This window comes from Phoca vitulina, unplaced genomic scaffold (assembly GCF_004348235.1).
Source record: "Phoca vitulina isolate PV1807 unplaced genomic scaffold, GSC_HSeal_1.0 scaffold19, whole genome shotgun sequence".
NCBI lineage: Eukaryota > Metazoa > Chordata > Mammalia > Carnivora > Phocidae > Phoca > Phoca vitulina.
The window spans coordinates 18,370,955-18,380,474 of NW_022589722.1; the positions used below are offsets into that span (position 1 = coordinate 18,370,955).

Genomic DNA, 9,520 nt, shown 5'->3' on the forward strand with positions numbered 1-9,520 from the left:
GGTCTCTGCCAACTGTCCTGAAGAAACAACTGCCCTTGGCTTCACGTTTTCTAGCTTACCCTCCCCACTCCCAACCAGAGTTAGAGAATAACAATTATTTTCTTAGCGAACACCGCTCCTAAGTAAACCCAAGCGGGACCTAAGCAACTGTGCATTTGGGACCTGTGGAGTCTTTTTCATATCTTTGTGAGTTTCCTTCCTTTGATCACAGAAGAACAGTGCCTCCAGATTTGTTCCGCCTTAGAGACCGTCTGTGAGGACAGGGTCATTGCACACATAGACATCAGGCCTGGGGGCTGGGTGGGAGATGGCTTTTTGGTTTATGTTTTGTTTTAAACTACTAACCCCACTCTAGACTTTTTTGTACTTAATTTGCCACCATATTTTCTGATGTATCAACAAAAGGAAAACAACGTATTTCTATTTTGTCTCTCTTGTTCTCCAAAATGCTCTTTGTTTATTAAAAATGTAACCAGTTCCTGTAGAGTCTAATTTACCTGTCTGGGGACCACCCAAACCATTGGCCCCCTCCTCCTCCTCCCCCTAATCTTTCTTACACGAGGACAGTTCACTGTGCGCTGGCCCCAGCTGGGGTATAAAGAAGGAGAAGGTGGCAGTGGATCTGCCCCTGTGTCAGCACATACTAGATCAGCATTCAGAATCTGTGCAGAATGCAGGTCTGAGCCTAGAACCCATTAGCTTAAAACAGGGACTGGCAACTTTTTCTGTAAAGAGTCAGATGGTACATATCTTAGTCTTTGCAGGCTGCGCTGCAGTTGTGTTTGTAGCGTGAAAGGTGCACAGCTCCTATGTATGTGAGTGGCTGTGGTTATGTTCCAATAAAAACATATTTACCAAAATGGGCAGAGGGCAGATCTGGTTCAGGGCTGCAGTTTGCCAACCCCTGACTTAAAACCCTTCAGCGTTGCACCTGTGCCCTCAGACTGAAACCTACACTCCTAGCCCATGTGCAAGGGCCATGTGCTTTGGTCCCTCTCACATCTAGCACGCTTTCTGCCTCCTGCACTGGCTTCCAGCCCCATTGGGTTGTTCCTGGCTCTCAGACTTGTCTCACTCCCTCTCACCTCGAGAAACCCATGCAAGCTGTTCCTTTTGCCTTAAACCGTCTTCCAAGCCCCTCTCTCCTCCTGCACACACTTACGTGCGATTTACTCTCCAGATCTCAGATGAAGCTTGTCTAACACGTCTCCCTTAATCCCTGAGCCTAAGTGAGGACTCTTGACAGCAAATGACAGCAATTAAATTTCGTTCCCCTGAGGCATTACAAACAAATGACGTTGTTTGGCTGAAATCAACAAACTCTGGATAGGGCTAAGAGGAAGTGAGTTTAGGCATGACTAAAATCAGAGATGCAATGAGTGACATAGTTGATGTATAATGTACTCATCTTACAGCAGATAGGCGGGGATGTCTCCTAAATCTGGTGGCCTCACTGACTACAGCATAGCTGAGAAACTGAAATAACAAGGGCCTTTGGAAATCAAAAAGGAGGGTAGCAAATGCTTTGTATTAAAACAACAACAACAACAACAAACCACATAAACCCAAAAAGCTTTAATTGTATCATAGAACTTTTCAGATACTAAATCAGAGCCTATTTACTTTTGGTTTAGGCACAATAACAACAAGTTTATTTGTCAAGTTTCCCAGGCTATAGCAGATTAGAAACAGTTTATTTATTTATTTTGTTGTTTTATTGGAGTGAAGAGGAACTGCCAGAAGCAGACACATGGACACCAACTTGGAACGACAGTTAAATGACAAGGAAGGTAGAGAAGGAAACTTTCAGAAAGCAGAGGGGGCTGGGGCCATTTAGTGATAAAGAAAGTAACATTCTTCAGTAGGTACCAAGGGCATCAGTGCTTTCTAATAATACCTAATAGCAAAATGTATATAATGTTTATTATATGCCAGGCCCTGTTTGAAGCACTTCTTGGGAATTATTTAATCTTGCAATAACTCTATCAATGAATGTTACTATCATTACCATTTTATAGGTTATATTAGTTATCTATTACTGTGTAGCCAAAAGTTTGTGGCTTAAAATAAGAGACATTTATTTTCTCATAGTTTCTGTGGATCAAGTGGCCACTTGTGGCTTAGTTGGTCTTCAGGTTCCATGTCTCTTGTAAGTCTGTGATCAAGGTGTTGGCCAGGGCTGCAGTGACCTCAAGGCTCGACTAGGGAAGAACTCACTTCTGAGCTAGGTCATGTGGCTGTTGGCAGGTTTGGGTTCCTTGTGGCTGTCAGACCCACATGGCAGCTCATAATATGGCAACTCGCTTCATCAGAATGAGTGCATGAGAAGAGTCAGAGACTGAGCAAGATGGGAGCCACAAGCTTTTGTTACCTTAATTTGAAGATGGCATCCTATTGCTTTTGCTGTATTCTGTTTAAGATACAAAGCCTAGCCCACACTCCAGGGGAGGGGATTACAGAAGAGCATGAATACCAGGAGACAGGAACCACTGGAAACCAGGTCAGTAGCTGCCTACCATGTAGATGAAGAAACCAAGACACCAAAAGTCATGGACCTGGCCTAGGGCCACATGGTTAATAAACTAGAGCACCTGGAAATGAGACCCAGGACTTGTGCTTGTAAACACCGAGTCACCCTGGGCAATTAGATTTGTATAAGCTCCTGGATGATTTTAATGTGCAGTTGAGACTGAATGACAAGCCTAGCCTTTCACAAGCTTCAGTGTGTGCACAACTCATCTGCGTTCTGGTTAAAATGATGATCCTGATTTGGTGGGTTTGGGGTGGGGCCCGAGATTCTGAAGTTCTTTTTTTTTTAAAGATTTTTTTTATTTATTTGAGAGAGAGAGAATGAGAGAGAGAGAGCACATGAGAGGGGGGAGGGTCAAAGGGAGAAGAAGACCCCCTGCCGAGCAGGGAGCCCGATGCAGGACTCGATCCAGGGACTCCAGGATCATGACCTGAGCTGAAGGCAGCCGCCCAACTGACTGAGCCACCCAGGCACCCCGAGATTCTGAATTTCTAACAAGTTCTGGGTGATGCTGATGCAGCTGGTCCGTGGACCACACTTTGAGTAGCGAGGGCCTGAAGGAACAACTTTGGGCTGAAAGTCAGGCAATTGTTTTTCCACTTATGGTTTTTCCTCAAGCTGGTGGTAAATGGACCAATCATTTGACCTTTCTGATTTTTAAAAATCATGTATTCATTTTTTCATATATGCATTCATTCATTCATTCATTCACATTCAGTGTTCAATAGCCATTCATCCAATAGCAGCCAATATTAATTTTTAAGCCCTTTGTTTTATCCTGGTTATAAACGTAGTAGCAATTCTTGTCTTTCAGGCTTGATGGAAATGTTACTTCCTATGGAAACGTTCCCCTACTCCCAAAACTGCCTTCAGACGTGCTTACATGATATCTTCTGTATCTTCATCACTACACTCACATTGCATTGTAACTGCTCATGGTCACTGCTACCCCATTTGATGGTTTTATGTGAATTTTAATTTTTTTTAAAGTAGGTTCCATGCCCAAGGTGGGGACTGAACTCATGACCCTGAGATCAAGAGTTGCATGGTCTACCAACTGAGCCACCCAGGTGCCCCCAGTTTTATATGAATTTTAAAAAGACATCCCTTTTTCAAGACTCTGTATGTTTATCTGCAGGAAAACTCAATGAAATATTCAGGTCTGGGATGTATGTGATGTTGATGATAGCTTTGAAGTTGTGCACTGTCCCTCACCTTTGTCCCTCCCTGTCCCCCACACTAGATGTCAGCTCTGCGGCTGGGACTGTGTCTGTTCCATCTTTCTATCCCCCAGGGCCTAGCACAATGCCTAATGTGTGGTAAGCATGAAAAAAGTATTTGTTGAATGAACAAATGTTTATTGTAGAAAATATTGAAAAGGAAAAATAAAAAAATCAAGCACCATCCTATTTCACAGAGGTAACCTTTGCCAATGGTTCATTGTACTTCCTTCAGTCTTTTTTCCATTCATAAATATGTGCGTCATCCATATCTATATTTGCATCCGTATATGTAACTTTTCCTCTCTTTCTTTTGAGTGATAACAGCCAGCATTTACTGACACTGTGCTAAGTGCTTGGGAAGATCCATTGTAATAAGCCCCACTCGTTGCCACTAAGCTCCTGGGAACTTAGAGTCTGGGGACAGAGTTGGAGTCATGGCTAACAAGGCACAGTTGTCATGAGGCTTGACAGTTTGAGATTTAGCCTGGCATCTTCAATATGCAGTGGGGAGAGCAGCCGGTCTGAGTACTGCCAGAAGGGGTGGGACAGAGCCGAGGATCTGACCCCAGGGCCGCCCCTCCTGGGACCCTCTGACAGCCAACACTGTTCTCCGCTTGATAATAGCAATTCTATTCTGAAAATCCCTCAGAATAGGGCACATCATCCAGAGCTGAAACACACTACTACTTTTAGTGGAGAAGAAATATTTTCATTGCAAGCCTTCAGATTGACCTCCATTCTGTTAAAAAAACAAAACAAAAACAAATAAAACAATACAACCACCAAATCCCATTAAAATGTGTGAAATTACTTCATTTGTTAATTTAGCCTGACAAAGCATTGCCCTTCATCAATTACTCTCTATAATGTGTCTGTTTACTTGCTCTCATTAATCCATTATACAGAGCATAATTAAGACTTTGCTCTTGAATTATAGTTATGATACCAAATTTTTTTTTTTTTTAAAGATTTTATTTATCTACCTGACAGAGAGAGACACAGCGAGAGAGGGCACACAAGCAGGGGGGAGTGGGAGAGGGAGAAGCAGGTTTCCCACCGAGCAGGGAGCCCGATGCGGGGCTCGATCCCAGGACTCTGGGATCATGACCTGAGCCGAAGGCAGACGCTCAACCATCTGAGCCACCCAGGCGCCCCTATGATACCAAATTTTTAAACAATTCAGTCTTTAGTGCAAACACATAAAGAAACTCAAACAGAGCAGTAGGGACAAAAGAAATCAATTAAAGCGAAAAATCATACTACACTCTCTGGAGAGGTGACGCATCATCTTTGCGCAAGGGCCATGCTAATCTTCTCTGTATCGTTCCAATCTTAGTACGTGTGCTGCTGAAGCGAGCACTACAGTCTCTGGAGAGGTTGATATCACTGGGCTTAAGGGACAAGATTGTGTCCTTTATAAATGAGCAGACCACCCGGATTCTGAGGGGGAAAATTCAGTGAAATGTGTGCTAACTATACAATTGCCAAAATGGCCCCGTGGTCTCTCTGGACTGTGGCACCCAGCTACCTGCGAGGGGAGCAAAGGGCCAGTGGATCTTGCACAGTGCAAAGGTCCAAGTAGCTGAAGGAGGGCTACTGAGTAAAACTGGGTTGATAAGGTGAATCTAATGTCGCGTCTGTATAATTATACCCGTGTTGTACCAGAGGCCCCCAAATGTAATAAAAAATGAGTTACTCTTTCTCTTTTGATGCTTTTACCTCCAAACCTATTCCTCTGTGTGTTCTTCATCACAATAAATGGCACCGCCTTCCATCCAGTTACTCAAACTAAAAACGTAGGTGTCCTGTTTGTGATAGTTAAGTTCATGTGTCAACTTGACTGGGCTGCAGGATGCAAAATTATCTGGCTAAACATTATTTCTGGGTGTTTCTATGAGGGTGTTTTTCCAGAAGGGATCAGCATTTGAGTTGGTGTTGACTTGAGTAAAGTAGGTGGTTCTCCCTAACGTGGGTGGGCACCATGCCATCCACTGAAAGCCTGGATATTACAAAGAGTGGAGGAAGGTTGAGTCTGTGCTGTGCCTGGGTACTTGAGTGGGACACTGACCTTCTCCTGCCGTCATCACTCCTGGTTCCCAGGCCTTGAGACTCAGACTGGAATCCACACTCCAGCTCTGCAGCTCTCTGGGCTCCCAACCACACACCTGGCTTTTCTGGGCCTCCAGCTTGCAGAAAGCTGATTGTGGGACCTCTCAGCCTCCAAAATCATGTGAACCAGTACCTTCTAATAATTCTCTTTCTCTATCTCACTATACCTATAGGTTCATATGTATCTCATTTGTTCTGTTTTTCTGGAGAACCCGGACTCGTACAGTCTTGATTCTTCCCTTTCCCTAATCTCCTCCATCCCATTTATCAACAGGCCCTGATAATTCTGCCTCCAGAATATATCTTGAATGGATCCCCTCCTCTCTGTCTCTGCTGCCACCTGCCCAATCCAAGCCACCCTCACCTTTCTGAACATCCTGGAGCAGTGCAATAGTCTCCCAGTTGGTCTCTTTGCTTCTTCTTTTATCCCTCTCAAATCTATTCTTCGCAATGCAATGCTGTTGATGAAACGCAAATTAGATCACACCACTCCTCTGTGTAAACCATACCTTAAATTTCCATCAAACTTAGAACAAAATCCAAACTCTCACTGTATCCCCTAGTCACCATGTGATCTGGCCATGGCTAACTGTTCTGCTTTCATCTTCCACCACTCTCTGCCTGGCTCACCACATTTGGGTGGCTATATTAGTTACCTAGTGCTGTGTAACAAATTACCCAAGGCTCACATAAATGACAGCAATCAGCGTTGAATGCCTCACACAGTTCCGGTAGGTCAGGAACTGAGAAATGATGGAGCTGGGTGGCTCTGGTTCAGGGTGTCTCATGAGGCTGCCATCATCTGGAGGCTTGACTGGAGGACCAGCTTCCAAGGTGGCTCATTCACTTTGCTTTCTTCGCAGGAGCCCTTAGGTCCTTGCCATGTGGATCATTCTGTAGTGCTGCTTGAGTGATCCAAGAGAGCACAACAGAATCTGCAATGCCCTTTATGACCTAGGCTTAGAAGGCACATTCCTTCAGTTTTGCAACATTTTATTGGTTACATAGACCAGCCCAATTCACTGTGTGGGGGAGCTACATAAGGGTATGAGTATCAGGAGGTGAGACTCACCTGGACCCATCTTGGGGTCTTGTTAGCCCCCAGCACTCCTCTCACACACCAGACTCTTCACACACCATGACACTGTGGTTGCTGGTCACTCTATTCTCCTTCCTCCACGCTTTCCTAAGCCTGACTTTTCCCTCAACATCTACATCAGAGTTTAAGTATCTCTTTCTTGGAGAACTCTTTCCCAAAAACCACATCTCGAGGAGATACTCTACACGTCCCCCACCCCTAGTGTTTAGTTCATAGCACCCATGGTAATCTGTAATGGTATTCTTTATGCACTCATGTGTTTAGGGATTTATTGTCTCCTTCCTTACCCACTGAATGTAAACTTCAGGAATAGCTGGGGTCTATTGTGACCCCAGATCCTAGCACAGTATCTGGCAAATATGAAGAACTCAATAAATATCTGCTGAATGAATGATTTTTAAAAATTAAGGCTATGGTAGGATGGCTATTTTTCTCTCCTTCGTTTGATCAAAAGTTTTCTCTTGCAATTAGGATGGGGTCTGGGGATAGGGTGGGAGCAAAGGAAGGAAACTAGGAGGTCCTGGCTGGAAGGAGATTGAGGGCTGGGCTGAGAGAAGAGGATACCAGAATATGGCTCCCCCTCTCATGCTCACCGCTGGTCCCCACAAAAGCAGGACTCAGAGACAGCTGCCTATTACCACAAGCCCCGCTGGGCAGCACTAATGTTTTATTCTGACTCCAGTAGAAGGGGATCTTCATTGGGATTCCAAAGGAGGTAAGAGACTTTCTAATTCTAGCTTTTGCCAGAAAGTAGAATGAGAAGGTGAGACAAGGTCACATTCATCTTGAGTGGCTGGGAGGTAATAATGGGAGTGACTGGGATGTGTGAAGGGGGAGACCCAAATTCTCCATCCTTTTCCCGTCATTTATCTCTAGAGTATCCCATCTGGGAGCATTCAGAGCCAGGCAGAACAATGTGAGGAAATTTGTAGAATGTTATCGCTGCACTTTGCCAAATAATTGGTAAGCCCTAGGGGGCTGGTCCGGCCTCTGCTTTGACCTGAAGCCTCACTTGGAAGCCGGGGAGGAAAGCTCCTCAGTGGAGCTTGGGAGTCAAGTCCTAAAGCTCCCACACTCTCTGTGCTTGCGGCAGGGGGCCAGGGCCAGGGCTGCTCAGTGGCCAACTCAAATTTGAAAGGTGTCGCTGAGATGTTTCTGTTCAGCCAGGAATCACATGGCTTCCTTAAAGGCCTTGTTTGGGCCCCCAGAGAAGGCTTGTCTCTGTGCATGGTGTTAAAGTATAATTTTCAAAAGGTTAAAAAAGCATGACTCTAAAAACAAAAAAAAAGACTCATGCAAATACGAAAGGAATACATGTCAAAGATTTTATTCAACTCATTAATTAGTTAAAGAACCAGAAATATGTTGAAACCTGTCCAAAGGGCATTTGAAAAGCTAGGGATATATACATACCTGTGTGTGTGTATAAAAAATATATATGTATAATATATGTATATATGTGTAAATATGTATATATTATATATATTTATGATATAATTATAATTACATGTTATAACAGCATGATATATAATTACAGTTATTATATAATATATAACATGCTATATATAATTATGTTTTATAACATAATATATAATATATAAACATATGTATGCATGTATATATCCCCAGCTTCTCAAATAATAATAATTATATAGAACATCTAATATGTATAATATATTTGATATAGCATAATTATATTGCGCACACATACACACACACACTGCTGGGTTAAAGTCTGGTAGGGCCATACATCGCAATCTATGGGGTGTCTGCTTCCTGGACTTAAATTATTTGCACCTCCACCAGTCAAAATTCTACAAGTTAACCTGTGCCCTTACAGAGTTGTAAAATAGCTCAGGAACTAGAAAGTCAAGACCAGCGCTGCATCAAAAGAACACTCAGTAATCTCTTTTATCTATTTCCAGGATTCAGATAATTTTTCTGATAATGGATTCCAGTGGAAGCTCCATTCTCAGGGTGATTTGATGGCAGCTGAAAGGTGCCCCCTACCAAAAGTTTATCGTGCCAGCCAGTCCTTTCTGTGAGTATTTCCAAGTCTGTACTACATGCAAAAATAGTTAACATTTATTAAGCACCTACTCTGTACCAAACACATTGCTAAGTACATTACATGGATAGGCTTATATAATCCTCACAGCAAATCGATTATTCTTATCTTCCTTTTGCAGATGGCAAAATGAAGCTTAGAAAAATTCAGTAATTTGCTCAAGGTCACACAGTCATCTAGGAAATGGTGGATCCAAGATTCGGAGGCACGCAGTCTGATTCTTGAACTCCAAGAAGGTGTCCTAGACACTGAGAGTTATAGAGAGATCGGTTATACACCGTCCCTGCTCAAAATAATCTTGGAAAGGTTAGTTTCCTACCAATGCAAAGCCTCATATTTTACCTACAAAATGAGATATTACTGATGTCTTCACCAAGTTTACTGTGAGGATAAGTGAAATAACGTGGAAGTACAGTGTAGACTCTACATCAGTGGACAGGCTGAGGTTATTACTAAGGAACCTGTTATTATCAGAGTTGTTCTTTGTGCTC

At 43.3% G+C, this 9,520-nt stretch overlaps 1 pseudogene; it reads right to left on the minus strand.

Moving 5' to 3' along the window:
* Positions 1-5,002: 5,002 nt before the first annotated feature.
* LOC116640156 lies at positions 5,003-5,113 on the minus strand (annotated as a pseudogene).
* Between the last annotated feature and the right edge of the window lie 4,407 nt (positions 5,114-9,520).